At 35.5% G+C, this 25,211-nt stretch overlaps 1 long non-coding RNA gene across 1 annotated transcript in view; it reads right to left on the reverse strand.

Annotated features, from left to right (window-relative positions):
* Window positions 1-24,929, reverse strand: part of LOC131805870 (uncharacterized) — a 141,737-nt gene extending 116,808 nt beyond the window's left edge. Inside the window, exon 1 of the long non-coding RNA XR_009343865.1 lies at window positions 23,803-24,929. This is a non-coding gene — a long non-coding RNA (uncharacterized LOC131805870). The remainder of the gene's footprint in view (window positions 1-23,802) is intronic.
* Window positions 24,930-25,211: the final 282 nt, after the last annotated feature.

Below are 25,211 nucleotides of genomic sequence, written 5' to 3' on the forward strand. Positions count from 1 at the left end.
CTATACATACATATAGCTGAGAAAGTCTTTATAATTCTCACATGTTCTGTAGAAAAAAAAAACATTCTACAGATCTCTTACAAATGAACGAAATTCTACGGATTTTTAGAGATAAATAATTAACCTCAGACAGGCTTTATATTGATAGAATAAGACGTTCTATCTCTTCTATGGATGTACGACTTCCTACAGGTCTTCCTACAAATTGAAAGACCTCCTACAGAACTTCTTTAGATAGAGTACCATTTGCAGGATTTCTACAGATAAAATAGTTTTTGCAGTCTTCTATAATCAGAAGGCTTTTGCTGGGCTTCTATTGCTAAAACAGTTTTAAAGTTCCGTTTTAATAAAATATTTTTTTTAAAGATGCCCTTTTTTATTTTTTTTTTTTTCCTAATTTAAAGATTTCAAAATAAGATACAATATCAACAACAACAACAAGTAGCAAATTGTTTCCCAAACTATTTAATATTCCTGTCATAATTTTGGGAGTATTCTTTTTCGTATTTAACTTCTAGTCAAACTGTTTCGTTCAGAGGATTATGAGGGAATGCATGGCTGGCATTAGCATTGCCAGCGCCAATCTACCATTGATTAAATATTCCAAACACATCGTGTCAAGCCAATTAAGTCGAATCAATGAAGGGCATCCGAAGGGATGACACCAAAGTGACAGCTATACAACTCTATGTCTTCCAAACATAGCGACCGACGATAAGTCAACGAAGAAGCAGAAGAAGATAATGTTAAAGGGAATCTAGCTAAAGGATAGATGGAACACATTTTAGGTCGTTCTTTGAGATTGTGATATCTAACTGTCATGTGGCAAGCGGAAGAGACTAGTTTGTCATAAGAAAATAATTTACACACACACACGAGTGGGAGTTTCTTTTGGGAGACATTACTGCCAAAGGGAATGGGAGAGATGGAGAGAGAGAGAGGTATAGATGTTAGTTAAGGTCACTTAATTCACACGAGCAGTTGGGGAATTGCAGCAAATGCTTTATATTTAGACTTCAAATGATTTATTGTTTCTTATACCCTCCACCTTGAGAAGGAGGGCATTTTAACTTTGTCATTCCGTTTGTAACATTCCCAAATATTCTTCCTAGACCCCATAAAGAATATACAGGGTTGCCCATATTCGACGGACCCATCTGACAACGCCATAACTTTTGACAGAGATGTCACATCGCTTAATGACAAACCGCGTTTGAAGCGTCAGTCCAAGCATGGCTCGGTCCACTTTACAACGGATTATTCGCATTGATTTGCATTTGTTCCCGTACAAAATTCAATGACGCAAAGAATGTTGCCTGCGGACAAGCCTCGTCGATTGAAATGGGCCCAAAGAGTCATGGGTCCGTCGAATATGGGCAACCCTGTATATTCAAATTTTATGTCGATGTACGACAGTCTGTCCGTTGAAATCACCATACAGACCACATTATTTGACGTAAAGCTTAAAAATTTGGCAGAACAATGTGTAATGTGTCTGGGATGGTTGGTATTGAAAATCAGCTGTATCGGTCCAAGTTTTTGAATCAGATATATCGATCCAGGTCCACATTGATGTTATTCGCCACATTTCACGTATTTGTCAAATAATTGGTATATTTAGGTCATAATGGATTTTAGCTACGGTGGCGGAACATTGTATTTATATGTCCACGTTTTGGTATAGCCCCCCTATAACGGTGCCTCCCGATATTCTGTATTTTTTTGATGATTTTAGCCACATTTTTTCACGGATTTATCTGAAAATTGGTACTTGCTGGTCATAATGGGTTCCAACTCCAATGGCGGAACATTGCATGTATAGGTCCATGTTTTCGTATAGCCTCTATATAACGGTGCCTCCCGATATTCGGTATTTTCATGATTTTATCCACATTTTTCCACGAATTTATCTGAAAATTGGTATTTGTAGTTCTTAAAGGGTTCTAGCTCCAGTGGCAGAACAATGAATATCTATCTCCGTGTTTTTCTATAGCGCACATATAACGGTACCCACCGATAATCGTTATTTTACCCATGAATTTTTATACCCTCAGCCATATGGCTAAAGAGGGTATATATCATTTGATACGGCCAAAACGTGGAAATATCGGTTGTAGATCCTAGGTCTCTGTGGACCAAATACGTTTCAGGATATTTGGAGTCGATCTAGCGATGTCCGTCTTTCCGTCCGTCTATCTGTCTGGCTGGAGCGCACGATAACTCTCGAAGGGATTATCCGATTTGATTCAAACTTGGTACATCGTAATATTATTGCCAAACTTAGATCAAGTTCGGAAATGGGCAATATCGGTCCACTCCTTTTGCGACCTCCCACATAAAATGTCAACATTTTCAAAGAAAATAAATTATTGCACAGAAAGAGAAAGGATAATCCGATTTTGCTCCAACTTTGCATATCCTAATATTTGCATCAGTGCTAGGTCAGGTGCGAAACAGGACAATATCGCTCCACTCCCCCACAAAGGGTTTAAATTTAGAATAATTAGAACACTTATAAAATTCGATGTTAGAGTCCGATTGTCTTCAAATTCAACACATCCCAATAATTTAATAACCCAAGATCTGGTAAAAAAATGAAATACCTCGGTCCACTCCTTCTGGTACCTCCCCCACAAAAGGTCGAAATTTTGAAAATATCCATTAATCTCATAATGCGCGAAACTAGCATCCGATTCCATTTAGACTTGGCACATCAGAATATTTCTATTAACACAAGATCTGTTATAAAGGGGGTTGAGTTCGAACCATTCCTTCTGGTACCTTCCCCACAAAGGGTCAAAGTTTTGAATAACCAAAACGATCATAAAATTCAATATAAGCATCCAGTTCTCTTCAAATTACACACATTATAATATTTTAACCCAAAGTCTGGTGTGAAATTGGGTTGTATCGGTCCACTCATTCTGGTATCTCCCCCACAAAGGGTCAAAATTTTGAATATTCATGAAGGACATAAAACAAGAAATTAATCTCCGATTCCATTCAGACTTGCCACGTAACAATGTTTGCATCAACACAAGATCTGTTATAAAGAAGAGTTCGGTAGAGATAGGACCATTTCTTCTAGGGTTCAAGATTTTTGAAAAACAAAACGCTCAAAAAAATTGAGGTAAGCGTTCAACTCTCTTCAAATTTCACACATCCAAATATTTTTGCTAACGCAAGATCTGTTGTGAAGATTATATGTATCTACCAACCCCTTCTGGTACCTTACCCACATAGAATCACAATTTCCAATACTTACATCTGTCATAACTTGCGAAACAAGTCGGTGATTCTTTACAACTTGATAAATCTAAATATTTCTCAGGGCCGTAAAAGTTCGTCCCGGCCGTACTTAACCCTTTCAGTGTTTTTGTCAAATATATTGACATTTAAAAGTACTCTCTTTCTTTGCCATTTTTTGTTTTTCTTACGAACCGTTATTTTTGATATTTTTTAATAACAGACACGTTCGCTATTTAAAAATATTGTAGTTCTATTCTATTAGTTTCGTTTTCGAATTTCTGAGCACATTTTAGTAAATTAGTATGGAATTTCAGATTTTTATCTCGACAAAAATTTTCATTGACACTGAAAGGGTTAATGTTTTTATACCCTACACCAAAAGGTGGTCAGGGTATTATGTCTTTGCGCATTTGTTTGTAACAGGCAAAAGCAAACGAGATAGACCCATAGTTCCTTTTGATCATCTGCATAGAATCACATTCTGAGTCGATTTATGCATGTCCGTCCGTCCGTCTGTCCATGTATTTTTGTGAACAAAGTACAGTTCGCATTTATTGCCCTATCCAGATTAAATTTTGCACAAATCATTTGTTTATCCCAAGGACGAACCCTATTGAAATTGGAGATAATCGGTCAAAATTTAGATATAGCTCCCATATACAGAAATACACTTGCTAAAGTTTTTCGAGATCGGTTCAGATTTGGATATAGCTCCCATATATAACTTCGTCCGATTTACCTTACCAAACCAATATTTGGATGCCCCAAACATCTAATATTTGGATTTGGAATTTGGCACTTTCGACCGAATTGAGTCTAGAAACTAGTATGTCAAATTTGGTGAAGATCGGTTCAGATATAGCTAGAGCTCCCATACATACTGTTCATCCGATTTGTTATATTTGTTACCCACAGCCGTAATATGCACTCCGTAACAACGATATTCAGGGAAATATATCAAATACAGCTCAGAAATATCTTTGCCAAATTATATCGAGATCGGTTCAGATGTGGATATAGCTCCCATATATATATATATCTGATTTCAAATTAATTTTGCACCAAATGGGCAATACAAATCCGAATTTAAAAGATACAAATGCTTCGGCATATTTAGTCCTTTGAACTTTAAATTATAATTATAATCAAAGCGTGTATGATTGAATTCTCCCATAAAAACTTTTAAATGTTACGCGCAGCTCTACTTAATTAGCAAAGTGGTGTAGGGTATCATAAAGTTGGCCCCGTCCGACTTTAAGACTTTCTTTACTGGTTTTACAAGTATTTTTATGGCGGAAAAATTGTTTAGTTTTGACAAATTAGCAGATTGTTTTCAGGGTTTTACAGGGATGCTGTCTGCTCACAATTTACAGTTCTCCTATAAAAGAGAATAAAACTACTTTACTCTCTTAAAAATTAGTTGCTGGATAATTTTTGCAGAGTAAAATAACCAGACAGGCCTACTCTCTCAATTCAAATTGATTTCAGTCTTTCAAAAAAGCAACTCCAATTGATTTGAAATTTCGTAAATTAATTTAAATCTCCCCCCGTTCATATTGAAATTATGTGTAAAATCCCCTCCTTCTCCCCTCCCCCAAACCTTTCTACTGCTGTTTACATATAAACAATGTAATGTAAATATCGCGATTGACTCAATGTTTGGATAATGTGTGTTTGGATGGAGTTCCAGCCCCGTTGAATGTTTGTATTTTTTGGCGAGATTTATTTGACTGGTTGAAGTTGTGATGGCTGACTGGTTGTTTGGTTTATTAATCCCCCCGAAATCTGTTGTTGATCGAATTATGTTTAGTTTTGAGATAATTACACGGCCACACAACAACAACAACAACAACAACAGCCGTGCATTTATTCAGCAACCAAACATAATTTGTTTATTATTGAAAGAATCTTTAGTACAGCCGTCTTACATCTGGTACTGAAAGTTTATGGAGGGAAATGAGAAAATTCTATTAACTTCTTCAATACACAAAGATTTTTTACGATTTTGAAAAAAATTATGAAGTGATGAAATTGCATTTTTTATAGATTTGCTAGAAGACCTTTTAGAATAAGATCCCAGAAAACATCCAGCTGCATATGGAAATATTAAAAAAAAACTCTATTCACCAACAAATTTCGTCTTTTGTAGACCTTTCCACCTTTTTGGAGCAGTCCCATGGCTATCCTCAGTGCATCATTTTATAGATCAACAAGTAAAAAAACATTAAGTTCGGCCGACCAAACTTTTAATACCCTCCACCTTAGGGCAAAGGAAACATTAGATGAAATGTGGTAAAAACCATTAAAATATCGAAGATCGGGAGGTACCGTTATATGGGGGCTATACCAAATCATGGACCTACACATGCAATGTTTCGCCAACGGAGCTAGAACCAATTATGACCTACAAATATCAATTTTCAGACAAATACGTGAAAAAAATGTGGCAAAAATCATCAAATTACCGAATATCGGGAGGTACCGTTATATGGGGGCTATACCAAATTGTAGACCCATGTTTCGCTACCGGAGCAGGAACCCATTATGACCTACAAATACCAATTTTCAGACAAATAAGTAAAAAATGTGGCAAAAATCATCAAAATACCGAATATCGGGAGGTACCGTTATATGGGGACTATACCAGAACGTGGACCTATACATGCAATGTTTTGCCACACGTACATGGACTCGTTATGACCTACAAATACTAGTTTTCAGACCAATCCGTGAAAAAATGTGGCATAAATCATCAGAATACCGAATATCGGGAGGTACCGTTATATGAGGACTATACCAGAACATGGACCGATATATCTCATTTTCAATACCTACCATCCTAGACACAATACCAATTGCCCTGCTAATTTTTGGCGCTCTACGTCAAATAATGTGGGCTGTATCGTGATTTCAACAAACAAACAGACAGACGGACAAACAGACAGACGGACATCGTTAAATCGACTTAGAATTTTATGCTGATTAGGAACATATATACTTTATGGGGTCTACGACGAATATTTAAGGATGTTACAAACGGAATGACAAAGTTAATATACCCTCCTTTCCAAGGAGGAGGGTATAAAAAGTACTTTATTAAAGTAGAGGCTATTCATATCGATCTCTCTCTCTCTCTCTCTCTCTCTGGCAGAAAGTACTTGATTTGGTTTATATTAGGAATATCTACATACTTTTCTGAAACTTGGAATGATTTCAAATATAGGCCATGTCGATACCTCCCCCAAACAAAAGTTCAATTTTTTTAATATAAGTCCACTTCTTCGGTTGCATATCCCAAAAAAAAAAAAAAAAAAAAAAAATATATATATATATATATATATATATATATATATATATAATGAGAATCGCTTATGAGGTGAAGGATAGATGTTTAAAAGTCTTTGGGAAACTTGGACTAAAGCAGCTTTTAGTACTTTTAGTACATTTAAGCGGTACATTTGGCAATAAGTTAAGGTATACATGGTCAAATGAAAAAACTTCAATCAACTTCAGACTGCTGTAATTTGTAAACCACTGGTCTGACAGCTGTTAAAATTATTCCAGTGACAGCTCATTATATTGTTTACAAGCGTACAAAGGCATTTTGGTGAGAATTTTGCAGAAAAAAAGTTATTCGTGATGGAATTCAAACGTGATATGTGATTTCTTTTTGGCTGGAAAACCACAAGTGGCTAGCTTTACAGCACTCCAGCATTTAAATGTGAATAAATCTTTTGTGTCTCGTACTATCGCTCGTTACCGCGACACTGGTAGCGTAGCTCGAAGTCAAGGAAGTGGACGGTAGAAAACAGCAAAATCAGCAGAAATGTTTCAAAAAGTAAAGAAGGGACTTGATTGAAACCCGCATCGCAGTGGGCGAAAAATGCCACGTGAGCTGAACATATCGCAATATTCCATTTGGCAAATATTAAAAAATGAGCTCGGGGTAAAGCCATTGAAATTCCAAAAAGTGCAAGAACTTACACCGCAACAGAAAGAAAATAGACTCAAAAGAGCTAAAGAGTTGCTTCGCTTGGCCGAAAGTGGTGAACTACCGAACATTGGTTTCCTCCGATGAGGAAACATTCGTTGTCCCGCAGTTTGTAAACAAACAAAATGATCGTGTTTACTTGCCAAAGAGGTCAGCTGAAAATGTGCACCTTCGGTTGGCCACCAGAACTCAAGCGCCGGCCATGGTGATGGTGTGGGCCGCCATAACAGCCGATAGTCGCTATCAGCTCGTTTTAATCGACCGTGGCAACAGAATAAATGCCGAATATTAAATAATTAAATTTAAAATATTCTGGAGGGTGTATTAAAGCCTTGGTCACGCAAACATTTTGGCCGCAGACCTTGGACATTCCAACAAGACTCAGCACCATCGCACAAAGTACGCGCCACCCAAGAATGATTACAAAATGAGGTTCCTCGCTTCATTTTCAGCGCATAATGACCTCCAAAATCGTCGGATAGCAATCCGTTGGACTATTGTGTCCGGAGTATTTGTGGAAAGCAAGGTTGGCACTAAAAATATCAAAGTGTCGATCAAATCAAGCAAGCGCTTCGCCGGGAATGACCCAAAATACCGCTGAGCAACATTCGGGTAGCGTGTGATGGCTTCATTGACCGTTTGAAGGCCATAATTCGTGCCAAAGGTGACCAATTCGAACAAATCTAAACTTATTCTAAAATTTCATGATATTTCCGACATTTTTTGTTTTCATTCAATAAATTGTAAAAAATGTAAAAATTATGGCGTTAGACTTTGTTGCAGTTTTTTTTATCTCACCCTGTAATATTCAAATGAAAATATTCAATTCACCCTTTTATTTACTATTGTTTTCAATATGTGTGTGTTTGGGAGGTACTTTCTGGTACCTCCCACACAAAGGGTCAAAATTTTGAATAACCATGAAGCTCATAAAACGCGAAATTAAAATCCGATTCCATTCAGATTTGGCACATCTATTACTTCTATCAACACAATAGCTGTTATAAAGAAGGTAGAGATTGGACCATTCCTTCTGGTACCTCCCCCACAACGGAACAAAATTTTAAATAATTTGATTTCTCCTAAACGTGAAATAAGTAGCCGATTCTCTTCAAATTTCACACATCCAAATAAATCTTCTAACACAAGATAAGCCAAAAAGATTATAGATATCGGCCCACTCCATCTGGTATCTCCCCTACAAAGGGTAACAATTTTCAATACTTATAATATTGGTCCACCTCTTAGGAACATCTTCTATGAACGGCCAACTGTTTGAATAATCATAATGCAAGTCGAAATATATTTAAATAACCGTACATTAAGGGCTGCGGGTAGTACCGAACAATTCTATTTTCATAACTTGTACCTCAACACAAAGGCCATAATAATATGTTTACTTTTCAAAAAATATAAAGTATTTGCCGATAATACTTTCTGAGAAAGGGGCGCATTTTCGGAAGTGAAAAAAATGTCTTTAGAAACACCTCTTTATAACGCTTTTCAATATTTTGACTTAATTTTTGAGATGTCTTATTATCACTGGGTTTTCTATCAAATTCCATAAAGAAATAAGAAATCTGTAACGATAAAATTGGGGATTTGGTCAGAAAAATGAAATGAAACCAGTAAAGAAAGTCCTAAAGTCGGGCGGGCCGATTTTATGATACCCCACACCACTTTGCTAATTTAGTTGAGCTCCACATAACAATTAAATGTTTTTAGGGGGGAGAACTCAATCATACACGCTATGATTATAATTATAATTTAAAGTTCAAAGGACTAAATATGCCGGAGCATTTGTATCTTTTAAATTCGGACTTGTATTGCCAATTGGTGCAAAATTAATTTAAAATCAGATAAAGATATATGGGAGCTATATCCAAATTTGAACCGATCTCGATAAAATTTGGCAAAGATATTTCTGAGCTGTATTTGATATATTTCCCTGAATATCGTTGTTACGGAGTGCATATTACGGTTGTGAACCGATTTCGATCAAATTTGGTATACTTATTTTCAGGCCTAATTTGGTTGTATGTGCAAAATTCCATACTATCCGGGCTGATATTACACGTTTGGTGCACAATAAAAAGCAAATCGGACGAAGATATATATGGGAGCTTTATCTAAATTTTTACCGATTATCTTCAATTTCAATAGGGTTCGTCCTCGGGCCAAACACATGTTGTTTGGAAAATTTCATCTCAATCGGATAATAAATGCGACCTGCATTTTGTTCACAAGAATACATGGACAGACATACGGACGGACGGACAGACGGACTGACATGCATAAATCAACTCGGAAAGTGATTCTATGCAGATCATCAAAAGGAACAATGGGTCTATCTCGTTTCCTTTTGCCTGTTACAAACAAATGCACAAAGACATAATACCCTGAGCACATTGTGATGTAGGGTATAATGAAATGAAAAATGAATCTAAACCACTGACCCTACCATTTGTCTGTAAAGCTCCAAAAAGTCATCTAGAGAACTTATAATAGTTCAGTACTTACATCCCCTAACAGACATCCATAAAGATTTCACAAATTCCAAAATCTACCACAACAAGTACAGACAACACTCATATTTTATAATATTCAAATTTTTCTAAAATATTTTCAAATACAAAAATATTCAGCATAATTTTTATTGTTGTTGTTGTTTGTGGAAATTCTCATTAACACCACATAAATCATTGTGACACACATCACTAACTCACCAACCGAGATAGTAAATAATAATTTTCTAACAAAAATATTCCAATTGTTGTTGTGAAACAATTTATTTAATAATTTGTTGGTATTAAAAATAGTTTTCGTTTTTGTTTTTCTTGGTTTGCGGCAATAAAATTAGCATACATAGTGGTATTTTTTTATCGGCCACAACGGCTATCGTAACTATAAATGTTACGGCAAATGAAAATGTGTGTGTACAACCACATTAAACGTCTCGGAAAATTTGTTAAAATAAATAATTTACAAATACAAAAATTTATTGGACATAAAATGTTTTCAGGGCGAGAGAAACGGAAGGATAGAACTTGTGTATTTTGTGTTCTTAGAAGATAGAGACCCATTAGGGGACTGGATGTCACCCAAAGGTACAAAAGCATTTTGGTGAGAATTTTCCAGAAAAAAGTTCTTCATCATTGAATTCAAGCGTGATAGGGTGATTTCTTTATATTTGGCTGCAAAAACACAAGTGACTATCGTTAGAGCACTCCAGCATTTAAATGTGAATACATCTGTTGTGTCTCGCTCGTTACCGTGATACTGGCAGCGTAGCCCGACGTCAAGGAAGTGGACGGAAGAAAAAAACAACATCAGCAGAAATAGTTCGAAAAGTAAAGAAGCGACTTGATCGAAATCCACGTCACAATATTCCACTCGACAAATATTGAAAAATGAGCTCGGGGTGACGCCATTGAAATTCCAAAAAGTGCAAGAACTTACACCGCAACAGAAATAAAATAGACTCAAAACAAAGAAAATAGACTCAAAAGATAAATCGGCTCAGAAAGTTATTTTAGTTAGATTCCCAAAAGAAACTTTAGGTCTATCTCGCCTTATTCTCCATGTGGCAAACAAATGCAAAAAGACAATACCATTACCGCTATGTGGTTCTTCTAGAGATCCAGAAGGGCTTCTCCTACAAGATAAGAAGGCCTTCTCCTAGAAGACTTGGAGGTCTTTTCATGTGAGACCAGCATTTTTTCTCATAAAAGTCCGAAATATAAATGGTATTCCCATAGAGGACCAACATATGTTCTCAAAAAAAAAAAGACCACAGGCTTTTCTCATAGAACACCACTGGGTCCTCTCATAGAAGACCAGACAGTATTCTAACGGAAGAATAGAAGGTCTTGTCACATGAGACCAAAACGTCTTTTCGTGAAAGAAGATATTCTTATAAAACCCAAAAGTCTTCTCACAGAAGGCCAGAAAATCTCACAGACTGTCAGAAAGTCTTCTCATAAAAGGAGACTAATTGGAGGTCTTTTCAGAGAAGACCACAATGACTTAATTATATAGACCAGGAAATATTCTCAAAGAAGACCAGAAGGTATTTTTACGGAAGATCCAAAGGTGGTCTGATAGAAGAACAAGAGGTCGTCTAATAGTAGACCAGAAGGTTTTCTCAAAGAAAATCCGAAAATTTTCTCTCGAAAGACTAGCTTTTAATATCAAAAATATATATATATTTCAAAAATTCTCTCTAATGCCTAATCAATATTTGGAGAAATTGTCCTGTGTGTAATTTTTGGAGTCAAACATTTTCAGCGGCATTCTAACTTCCCAACATAATGGAAGACCAAGAAAGAAAGACAAGAATCTCTCGCTGTTCTTCCCTATCTTTTCAACTAATCCCAAATTTTGGGGACTTCATGAGCAAAGGAAACATTTTGAGAGGCTCATATCTTGAAAGCCGTTAAGAACTCTAACTCTCTCTCTCTCTCTCTCTCTCTCTCTCTCTCTGAGTCAAAGTTGTAACTACTGTCGTACAGAATAACAAGTTAAAAAGCAGTAAGTTCGGCCGGGCCGAACTTTGAATACCCTCCACCATTTGGAACAAATTTGGAAATTTTCAAAAAATAAAATCCTTAAAAAATTCTGTTAAAATTTTAAAAATACCGAATATAGCCGTTATATTGGGGCCTATACGACGTGGACATACATAGGCATTGTTTGTCATAAGCCATTACCATATTCAAATTCGAAACTTGAAATAAACGATGAAGCTAAAATCATCTAAATATGGTATATAGGGAGGTACCATTATATCGCAGCTGTGCGAAGACTTGGACCAGCATAGACAATTTTCTGTCACAGGCTGTAACATCCAATACGAACTTCAAATACGACAACTCAAACAATTTCGGTGGGTATTGTACCTAAAATCGTCAAAATACCGAATATAGGGAGGTAATGATGTATGAGGCCTATACGATGACCTGGACCTGTATAGACAATTTTTTGTCACTGACTGTAGTTCCCATTACGAACTCTAAATACGCAATTTGAAACAATTCTGGTGAATAATGACGCTAAAATCATCAAAATACCGAATTTTCGGAGGTACCGTTATATGGGGGCTATACGAAGACGTGGACCTGCGCAAACAATTTTCTGGCATAGGCTGTAGTATTCACTACGAACTTCAAATACCAAATTTGAAACAATTCCGGTTAATAATGTCGCTAAAATCATCAAAATTCCGAATATCGGGAGGTACCGTTATATGGGGCCTATACGAAGACGTGGACCTGCATAGACAATTTTCTGTCATAGGTTGTTGTATCCATTTCTAATTTCAAATATTAAATTTGAAACAATTCCGCTGAATAATGTCGCTAAAATCATCAAAATACCGAATATAGGGAGGTACCGTTGCATGGGGGCTATACGAAGACCTGGACCTGCATAGACAATTTTTTGTCATAGGTTGTAGTTCCCATTACGAATTCTAAATACGCAATTTGAAACAATTCTGGTGAATAATGACGCTAAAATCATAAAAATACCGAATTTTCGGAGGTACCATTATATGGGGGCTATACGAAGACGTGGACCTGCACAAACAATTTTCTGGCATAGGCTGTAGTATTCACTACGAACTTCAAATACCAAATTTGAAACAATTCCGGTTAATAATGTCGCTAAAATCATCAAAATACCGAATATAGGGAGGTACCGTTGCATGGGGGCTATACGAAGACGTGGACCTGCATAGACAATTTTCTGTCATAGGTTGTTGTATCTATTTCTAATTTCAAATATTAAATTTGAAACAATTCCGCTGAATTATGTCGCTAAAATCATCAAAATACCGAATATAGGGAGGTACCGTTGCATGGGGGCTATACGAAGACCTGGACCTGTATAGACAATTTTTTGTCACTGACTGTAGTTCCCATTACGAACTCTAAATACGCAATTTGAAACAATTCTGGTGAATAATGACGCTAAAATCATCAAAATATCGAATTTTCGGAGGTACCGTTATATGGGAGCTATACGAAGACGTGGACCTGTACAGACAATTTTCTGGCATAGGCTGCAGTATTCACTACGAACTTCAAATACCAAATTTTAAACAATTCCAGTTAATAATGTCGCTAAAATCATCAAAATACCGAATATCGGGAGGTACCGTTATATGGGGGCTATACGAAGACGTGGACCTGCATAGACAATTTTCTGTCATAGGTTGTTGTATCTATTTCTAATTTCAAATATTAAATTTGAAACAATTCCGCTGAATTATGTCGCTAAAATCATCAAAATACCGAATATAGGGAGGTACCGTTGCATGGGGGCTATACGAAGACCTGGACCTGTATAGACAATTTTTTGTCACTGACTGTAGTTCCCATTACGAACTCTAAATACGCAATTTGAAACAATTCTGGTGAATAATGACGCTAAAATCATCAAAATATCGAATTTTCGGAGGTACCGTTATATGGGAGCTATACGAAGACGTGGACCTGTACAGACAATTTTCTGGCATAGGCTGCAGTATTCACTACGAACTTCAAATACCAAATTTTAAACAATTCCAGTTAATAATGTCGCTAAAATCATCAAAATACCGAATATCGGGAGGTACCGTTATATGGGGGCTATACGAAGACGTGGACCTGCATAGACAATTTTCTGTCATAGGTTGTTGTATCCATTTCTAATTTCAAATATTAAATTTGAAACAATTCCGCTGAATAATGTCGCTAAAATCATCAAAATACCGAATATAGGGAGGTACCGTTGCATGGGGGCTATACGAAGACCTGGACCTGCATAGACAATTTTTTGTCATAGGTTGTAGTTCCCATTACGAATTCTAAATACGCAATTTGAAACAATTCTGGTGAATAATGACGCTAAAATCATCAAAATACCGAATTTTCGGAGGTACCGTTAAATCGCTAAATCGACTTAGAATTTTACGCTGATCAAGAATATATATACTTTCTTAGGTCTGACATGAGTATTTCGAGGAGTTACAAACGGAATGACAAAGTTTATATACCCTCCATAGTATGGTGGAGGGTATAAAAATTGTAAACACGTAAAATTAACAAAACTTCATCTTCATGGTCAAAATTGTGGAATCCCAAAAGTTTCATAGAAAAAATAAAAAATACTAACCCAAAAACACCATTTGTGGAGTTATGTCACTCTTTCAGTAAATAAGCAATATGATTGCACCAGGCTACCTTCTTAGCTCCACCATGGTTTTTACTTTACTCCCTCATCTATTCAATCCAAAGGTTTTGTTTTTTGGACTTCAAATTCCCAATCTGGCAACTCTCAATTTGACAACCTTGTTAACTGTCTTTCATATCAGACAATTGTCATCTTTTTGGCATATATTTTATGCTTAACCCTACAACGACCAGTTTATTTGTATATCTGTAGAAGTTTATGTATATGTGTGCGTGCGTATCTGCTATTGAAATGTGTTCCAAATTCAAGACGACGACGACGACAACAAGACAGAAAACAGGATGATGCTAATAAACCAACACAACGAGAAGACGGATAAGAAGAAATTGTAGGACAACAAATAATAACAACAAAAACAACCAACAATCACAAATCCAACAACAGAAATATGAGAATAATTCATAATTGAGATTTTTCCGACAAACTCACCAACCCACACACACACACATTTCTGCATATTTAAATTCAACGAAGTTTATTTAATAGACAGACACGAGAAACGAGATTTTTGTTACACGAACAAACGCACACACAAATACAAATACAAATACAATAACAACAATACAAAAGGATAATAGAAACCAACAATAATAACAACAACGGCTGTTGTTGAAGTGATATTTAATTTTTCAACAATAAATTACCATAAAACGAGTGTGATAACCAGTGATAAGAGGACAAAAATCGGACGAGGCCGACTATATAGAACCCTACACCACTGTATATATTTTGTAAATATCTATATTTTTGTGAGTATCGCTCTTAAATTCATATTTCGGCATAAGAGCGGTCTAACTTTGAATCCGAATGGAACTGATATAGGGTGATTTTTAAGTTATTACGTTTTTCAAAACATCGGTTTAAGAAATTATTTGCATGAAATAATCTTCAACATCTCCAAGAAAATTCAATTGCAACAAAGTCAAACGCCATAATTTTTACATTTTTTTTAAATTTTATTGAATATAAGCAAAAATGTCGGAAATAGCATCAAAATTTTAGAATAAGTTTAGATTTGTTCGAATTGGTCACCTTTGGCCTTCAAACGGCCAATGAAACCGTCACACGCTGTCCGAATGTTGCTCTGCGCTATTTCGGCCTATTACCGGCGAATTAATACGAGCAGAAAACGACCATCGTCTGTTATGGCGGCGCACACCATCACCATGGCCGGCGCTTGAGTTCTGGTGACCAACCGAAGGTGCACATTTTGTTTGTTTACAATTTACCGGACAACGAATGTTTTCTCATCGGAGAAAACCAAATTCGGCAGTTCACCACTTTCGGCCAAGCGAAGCAACACTTTACCTATTTTGAGTCTATTTTCTTTCTGTTGCGGTGTAAGTTCTTGCACTTTTTTGAAATTTCAATGGCTTTACCCCGAGATCATTTTTCAATATTTGCCGAATGGAATATTGCGATATGTTCAGCTCACAAGCCATTTTTCGGCCACTGCGACGCGGGTTGCGATCAAGTCGCTTCTTTATTTTTCGAACCATTTCTGCTGACGTTGCTGTTTTCTTCCGTACACTTCCTTTACGTCGGGCAAAGCTACCAGTACCACGGTAAGGAGCGTCCCATCGCCAAAATCCATAAGGTCTACTTATAAAAGACCAAATAGGTCTTCTTCTAGAAGTCCAAATAGGTCTTCTCAAATAAAATCATCAGGTCTTCTCATAGAAGAAGACCAATAGGTCTTCTCATTGAAGACGAATAGGTCTTCTCATTGAAGACGAATAGGTGTTCTAGAAGACCATATAGAAGACCAATAGGTCTTCTAATAGAAAACCAATAGCTCTTTTCATAGAAGACCAATAGATCTTCTAAGAGAAGACCAATAGGTCTTCTCAAAGAAGACCAATAGGTCTTCTCTTAGAAGGCCTATAGGTCTGCTCATAGACGACCAATAGGTCTTCTCATAGAAGGCCAATAAGTCTTGTCATAGAAGACCATCAGGTCTTCTCAAAGAAGACTATTAGGTCTTCTCACAGAAGACCGTTAGGTCTTCTCTTAGAAAGCCTTTAGGTCTTGTCATAGAAAAAAATTAGGTCTTCTCAAAGAAGATTATTAGGTCTTTAATAGGTCCTCTCATAGAAGACCAATAGGTATTGCCATAGAAGACCATTAGGTCTTCTCATAGAAGACCAATAGGTATTGCCATAGAAGACCATTAGGTCTTCTCATAGAAGACCAATAGGTCTTCTCACAGAAGACCAATAGGTCTTCTCATAGAAGATCAATAGGTCTTCTCACAGAAGACCAATAGGTCTTCTCGTAGAATACCAAAATGTTTTTTAAAAATTCTTTTTATATAGAAGACCAGCCAGTCCCCTTATAAAGATCTCAAAACACTGTGCCTGTTGTCATTAAATACACATGTGTGTATGTTCGTGTATTTGAGATGGCTTTTGACTTGACTAATTTATATTTTTGGGTTAAATGTTTATTTAAGCGCTCTAATTACATACAGACACAACCGAACACGTAACCCGCACACACACACACATGTACACATTTGTAAACACACGTACACACACACACACAAAGTACACATAATTATTTATGATTTAAGTGAAACTCACAAACATACACAATTTTTAACATAATATTAAATATTGACAAAAACTCACACACGTACACGCCGACACACACACCCATACGCACTTTTAACCAGCTTTGATTTTAATTAAAATATTCACACACACACATACACAGAGACAGCGAAAACAAGACAGGACATTGACTGAATGAATAAAATTGTTTTTAATAACCCAAAGTTATTAAATTTTTATGAACAATTAAAAAAAAAGGAAAACAATTCGTTAAATGCCGAACGAATATTGTTTTCCGACAGAAGTAAACTATGGGGCAATATTGTGCCGAAGGGTTAAGGGATAACAAGTAAAAAAACATTAAGTTCGGCCGGGCCAAACTTTTAATACCCTCCACCTTAGGGTAAAGGAAACATTAGAAGAAATTTGACAACAACCATTAAAATGTCGAATATTGGGAGGTATCGTTATATGGGGGCTATACCAAATCGTGGACCTACACATGCAATGTTTCGCCAACGGAGCTAGAACCCATTATGACCTACAAATACCAAAATACCGAATATAGGGAGGTACCGTTATATGGGGGCTATACCAAAACGTGGACCTATAATTACAATGACTCGCCACACGAATTGGGACCCATTATGATCTACAACTACCAATTTTTAGAGAAATTCGTGAAAAAATGTGTCAAAAATCATCAAAATACCGAATATTGGGAGGTACCGTTATATGGGGACTATACCAAAATGTGGACCCATACATGCAATGTTTCACTACCGGAGCTGGAACCCATTATGACCAACAAATACCAATTTTTAGACAAATCCGTGAAAAAATGTGGCAAAAATAATCAAAATATCGAATATCGAGAGGTACCTTTATATGGGGGCTATACCAAAACGTGGACCTATACATGCAATGTTTTGCCACACGCACAGGGACCCGTTATGACCTACAAATACCAATTTTCAAACAAATTCGTGAAAAAATGTGGCATAAATCATCAAAATACAGAATATCGGGAGGTACCGTTGTATGGGGACTATACCAGAACGTGGACCGATATATCTCATTTTCAATACCAACCATCCTAGACACAATACAAATTACTCTGCTAAATTTTGGCGCTCTACGTCAAATAATGTGGGCTGTATCGTGATTTCAACAGACACACAGACAGACGGACAGACAGACAGACGGACAGACAGACAGACGGACATCGTTAAATCGACTTAGAATTTTATGCTGATTATGAATATATATACTTTATGGGGTCTACGACGAATATTTAAGGATGTTACAAACGGAATGACAAAGTTAATATGCCCTCCTCTCCAAGGTGGAGGGTATAAAAATAGACATTTTGTGTGGTGCGTTGCCTATGATAAAAATCGTGGCAGGAATTTCGTAATAATTTAGGACGAAACCTACCTAAACCTTACCTACGAAATATGGTTGTATTGTTATGAGAATACAGCGAAGGGATAAATCCAAACATTAATATGTAATAATAAATTGTGTACAAAACGTATGGTTGCAACATTTCTATAAACACCCCAAATATTGCATCAGATCAGTATATGATGTCCATCTGTTGAAATCACGACAGACCCCGAGAAAGATATTATACCTAAGACGTTTAGGTATAACCCCTATATAGCGGTATCTCCAAGTGTCGGCCAACGAAATCAGATTAATCTGACATTAGGGTTCTGAGTGGATATATAAACAAATGTAATGTTGGTCTTCTATAGAAAAACCTTCCCGTCTTCAATGAGAAGACCTACCGGTCAAATATAAGTAGACCTACCGGTCTTCTATGAGAAATCCTATTGGCCTTCTATGGCAAGACCTATATGAGAAGACATAATGGTTTCCTATGAGAATACCTAAAGAAGACCTATTTGGACTTCTATAAGAGAACCTATTTGGTCTTCTATAGGAAGATCTATTTGATCTTCTATAAGAAGACATTCTTGTTTTCTATAAAAAGGCCCTCTACTTTTCTTTAAGAAGACCTTTTGACCTTCCATAAGTAGACGTTTTGGTCGTCTATAAGAAGACTTATGTAGTCTTTTATAGGAAGACCTATGAGAATACCTTTTTTTATACCCTCCACCATACTATGGAGGGTATATTAATTTTGTCATTCCGTTTGTAACTCCTCGAAATACTCACGTCAGACCCAAAAAAGTATATATATTCTTGATCAGCGTAAAATTCTAAGACGATTTAGCCATGTCCGTCTGTCTGTCTGTGTGTCTGTCTGTCTGTCTGTCCGTCTGTCTGTCTGTCTGTTGTAATCACGCTATCTTTCGAACGAATTGAGATAGAAGGCTAAAATTTTGCACACATGTATATTTTTCCAGTAGGCAGGTTAAGTTCGTAAATGGGTCATGTAGGTCCAAGTTTTCATATAGCCCCCATATAACGGTACCTCTCGATATTCGGTATTTTGATGATTTTAGCGACATTATTCACCGGAATTGTTTCAAATTTGGCATTTGAAGTTCGTAATGGATACTACAGCCTAAGACAGAAAATTATCTGTGCAGGTCCACGTCTTCGTATAGCCCCCATATAACGGTACCCCCCGATATTCGGTATTTTGATGATTTTAGCGACATTATTTAACGAAACCGTTCCAAATTTGGTATTTGAAGTTCGTAATAGATACTGCAGCAGAAAACAGAAAATGGACCATGTAGGTCCACGTCTTCGTATAGCCCCCATATACCGTACCCCCGATATTCGGTATTTTGATGATTTTAGCGACATTATTTAACGGAACCGTTCCAAATTTGGTATTTGAAGTTCGTAATAGATACTGCAGCAGAAAACAGAAAATGGACCATGTAGGTCCACGTCTTCGTATAGGCCCCATATACCGTACCCCCCGATATTCGGTATTTTGATGATTTTAGCGACATTATTTACCGGGATTGTTTTAAATTTCGCATTTGAAGTTCGTAATGGATACTTCAGCCCATGCCAGAAAATTGTCTGTGCAGGTCCACGTCTTGGTATAGCCCCCATATAACGGAACCCCCTATATTCGGTATTTTGATGATTTTAGCTACATTATAAACAAATTTTTCTTCATGTTTCGCATTTAAATGTTGTAATAACTTATGACAAAAGTTGCCTATGCATGTATACGTCGTCGTATAGACATTCGGTATTTTTAAGATTTTAACAGAATTTTTAAAGGATTTTTTTTATTTTATTTTTTTATTTATTTATTTATTTTATTTTTTTTGGAAATTGCCAAATTTGTACCAAATGGTGGAGGGTATTAAAAGTTCGGCCCGGCCGAACTTACAGCTTTTTTACTTGTTTCTTCTATAAGAATATATATTTCTTCTCTTCCTTCTCTAAGAAGACCTTTTGGCGTTCTATGAGACTACCTTTTGGAAACCTATTGATCTATTAAAACATGATTCTATGAGAAGACGTGTTAGTCTTCTATGAGAAGACGTGTTTGCCTTCTATTGGTCTTCTATGATGAGCTCTCATGGAGACGGAATAGAGACATTATAGCTCCAATATCTATCTTCGCCCGATTTACCGTTTATTGGGCATCAGATCTGCCCAAATAGAATAGATATCGGACCATTTCTTCAGGTATCTCCCCCAAAAAAGGGTCAAAGTTTTGGATAACCAAAAGTATTATAAAAATATTTATATCAGACTTAGGACAGATACGAATTGGACAATATTGGCCAACTGCTTCGAAACCTCCCCCATAAAGGGTCAATAGTTAGAATAATCATAACTCAAGGCTGGGGTATACATCTGTCAGCAAAACCAACTGATCTAACTTGTTTTTTTTTTTTTTTTTTGGTTGAATAAAACGCAATTATTGTTAGAGACGTCCTTCAAAAAGTTTTTGTTCAACCAACATTTCTTATTCCCTACACCACAAGGTGGTCAGGGTGTTACGTATATTGTGAGGCTATTTGTAACAGGCAAAAGGAAATGAGATAGACCCATAGTACCTTTTGATGATCTGCATAGAATCACATACTGAGCCGATTTATGCATGTCAGGACTGTCTGTCCATGTATTTTTGTAAACAAAGTATAGCTCGAATTTATTGCCCGATCTAGATGAAATTTTGCACAAATCATTTGTTTGGCCCAAGGACGAACCCTATTGAAATTGGAGATAATCGTTCAAAATTTAAATATATCTCCCATTTATATATCTTCATTCGATTTGCCTTTTTTGTGCACCAAACGTGTAATATCAGTACGAATAGTATGGAATTTTGCACATACGATCAAATTGGTCCTGAAAATAAGTATGCCAAATTTGATCGAAAACGGTTCAGATATAGCTATAGCTCCCATGTATATTGTTTATCCGATTTGTTATTTTTGTCCTCCGCAGCCGTAATATGCACTCTGTAACAACAATATTTGGGGAAATATATCAAATACAGCTCAGAAATACATTTGCCAAATTTTATCGAGATCTGTTCAGATTTGGATATAGCTCCCATATATATCTTTATCCGATCTAAAATATACAAATGCTAGTCCCTTGAACTTTAAATTTTAATTATAATCATAGCTTGTATGATTTAGTTCTCTCATAAAAACTTGTAATTGTTATGTGAAGCTCTACTAAATATGCAAAGTGGTGTAGGGTATCATAAAGTCGACCCCGCCCGACTTTAAGATTTTCTTTACTAATTTAATTATAAAAAATATTAAATTTCCGTATATATCCCAATTGAGGCTATCATTTTTTTTTTTTTTATTTTCCAAACTAATTTCAAATTTCCGTGGACCTTTATAATTAAAATCATCAAAATACCGAATATAGGGAAATACTATTATATGGAGCTATACCAAAACGTGGAACTGCACAGACATTTTTCTGTCTTAGACTGTAGTATCCATTACAAACTTAAAATACCAAATTTGAAATAATTCCGGTGAATAATGTCGCTAAAATCGTCAAAATACCGAATATCGAGAGGTACCTTTATATGGGGGCTATACCAAAACGTGAACCTATATGACCCATTTTCAATACCAATAAAATCCGAAATTCGAAAGCTAGAGTAATTTCCACAGATGGACAGACGGATAGACGGACTTTTATGCTGATCAAGAATATATATACTTTATGGGGCCTAAAAAATGTATATTTTGAGGTGTTACAAATGGAATGAGAAACTTAATATGCACTCCATACTATGGTGGAGGGTATAAAAATTATGGTTCTTCCAAAAATACTTCTATATTTATCTATTTGGAAACATTTTGATTGTACCCAAATTTGAATATTTGTAATTTCTTTCCTTGACATTTTATTACCAATATATTATCATGCATCCACAACAGAGTCGGAGTCGAAGTGTAAGCAGTTGAAAAAACGGCGGGTATAATGAAATTTTATAAAATGTGGCTATTTTTCAGTTCTGGTTTATAATTTACACAAAATTTGAGAAAAATGTTTTCACTCAAAAAAAAAATAATAAAAATGCAGCAAAATTCGGCTGGGCCAACTTTTAATACCCTCCACCATTTGAAGGGAACTTCAACTTTTTCAAAAAAAAAATCGACAACTACCACTTAAATGAAAACCGTTACATAAGGACTATACGAAGACGTGGACCTGCATACGAAATTTTGTGCCATTAGTTGTAGTACCCATTAAGATCTTCCAATACAAAATTTAAAACGATTCCGGTGAAAAATGTTGCTGAAATCATGAAATCATCAAAATACTGAATATCGGGAGGTACCGTTATTTGGGGGCTATTTGGGACCTGCATACGATTTTTTTTTTTTTGAAAATTTCCTAATTCGTTCCAAATGGTGGAGGGTATACAAAGTTCCCTTACTCCTTACTACTTATTTATAGCTTTTTTACTAGTTTTCATATCTTTCTTTTTAATTTTCAAAACTAATTTCAAATTCCCTATCAAATCGTCAGTTTTAAAAACCGAATATTTGTAATAAAAATACGTCACGGATAAGGTAAAATGCCAATACAAAATTATGATTGTTCCAAAAATATGGCTAAATACCGATACAACTATATTTTTCTATTTGCATAAATTTCGATTGTGCCCAAATGTTGATATTCGTAACTTCTTTCCTTGACATTTTATTGCCAAAATATTATTATGCATCCACACCAGTGGAAGCAGTTAAAAATCGGCGGGTAAGATGAAATCTTATAAAACGTGCCTACTTTTCATTTCTAGTACATAATTTACACAACAATTGAAAAAAAAAGTTTCCACTCAAAAAAAAAATAATTTAAAAAAATATTTTCAAGAAAAACTCCTCTTAATATCAATATTGACGGACCTTTCCTGTAATGCGTATCACAGATATACAATTGTCGAGAATTTTCTATTTATTTTTTCAACATTTTTCTTTCCGTGTTTTTATTTTGTTTTTTTTTTTTTTTTTTTTTTCTCCGAAAACAATTTCAAACTCCAAAACAAAACAAAAAAAAACTTTTATTACAATTGTATCTGTAATTGCTTCATCATCCCTTCTGTTTTATCTCATCTTTCTTGGTTTCACGATAAAAGTACTCAACATCCATGGAACTCCATACACCACCCATACACACACAGTCGTACATCTGAAGGTATGTTTGTTTATTGGTATACATTTCTATGACAATTGTCATGAGATGAGATGAAAACAGAAATACGCACAGACACGGCCATAGATGGGGAAGATGGAATGGAGAAACTAAACCATCTAAAGTAGAAAAAAATATGCATTTGTTTTCATTTACCTTTGGCCTTAGGAATACGAAACGACTGCACGAAGAGAGTACGAGGAGGTAACCATAAACAAAAAAAATCAATATTCCATTATTTTTGATTTACTTCAGTTTGACATTTCCACTCGATGTTCCATGGTGAGGGAGGAGGAGGAGGCTGCAGTGTGGAGAATGGCTTGAAGTGTACACAAAACACAACTAAATGAAAATATTTGAATTTTGTTTTTCTTTTCTCTTTTTTGTTGGCTTGACGGGATATTTTCTTCACAACTTTTTTTTTAAATATTTTTTTTAATTTTTATATTTTTTCTCTTTTGTTGTTATTCTTTTTTGGATTTTGAAGTATATATACACATTATTTATGGTTTATATATATCGAGAAGTAATTTTTCTTACTTTTTTCGTAACTTGAGAGAAACTTAAAATCGAACACACACACACAAACCGAACGAAAGTTAACATCAAAGAAAATGTTTTTCCTTATTTTGTTTGAAAAATAAAAATTAAAAAACTTTCAAAAATGCACACACAAACACAATTGAAGTAGGATAATAATTTTCCTCTCTTGGATTAGATATTTTTATTAAGAATTTTTATTTTTCTGAATTCGGTGAAAAATTCAGGTCCTTTTCATTGGAGAACTTGGCCATTTTTTCTTCCTTCTTTCTTTCGTTTTGGTGGAGATTAAAAGAATTTTGATTTAAGTTTATTTTTTTATAATTCCAACTTTTTTTTTGTTTTGTTACTTGAAATTTTGAAAAGATTTTTATTTTGTTGTAGTTATAGATTTTGTTGCAGAACGCATCGGAAGAAGAAAAAAAATTGAAAAAAGATTTTTTTTAAACTGCTAGCTTGTTTTTTTGCTCTTTTGTTTTTTTCTTTTTGTTGTTGTTGTTGCTGCTGTTGTTGTTATTATTATTTTTTTTACTTTCTTAGTATATATATTTAAGTATGTATATATATCTATGGTATATATATATTTATATGTATGTAAAGTGTAGAAAAAAATATATATTATGTTGTTGTTTTTTTGTTTTTGTTTTTGGTTTTTTTTTGGTTTTAATATTAAAAAACGCGCGCGCTCCCCGTTTGCTTTGAATTTTTGTAGTATTTGAACGTTTAGCGTTTGTATGCGAACTATTTTGGCCAACATCATTCAAATGCTGTGGATGCTGTGAAAAACAACTTTTCACTTTCTCTCTCACTTATGCGACTCTCTGTGGCGCTCAGTTTCTATGGCTCGATTTTCCAAAGGAAAATCTCATGTATCCCCCCAATAGAGAGAGTAGGAGAGCGATAGAAAGAGAGAGAGAGTAGAGAGTCAAGTGGAAAAACTCTTTTCCCCAAACAGGTGCACTCACCCCAATCCCCACCCTCTCACACCTTAACACACACACGCACCCAAGCATACACAAACGGCG

This window comes from Musca domestica, unplaced genomic scaffold, assembly GCF_030504385.1.
Source record: "Musca domestica strain aabys unplaced genomic scaffold, Musca_domestica.polishedcontigs.V.1.1 63, whole genome shotgun sequence".
NCBI lineage: Eukaryota > Metazoa > Arthropoda > Insecta > Diptera > Muscidae > Musca > Musca domestica.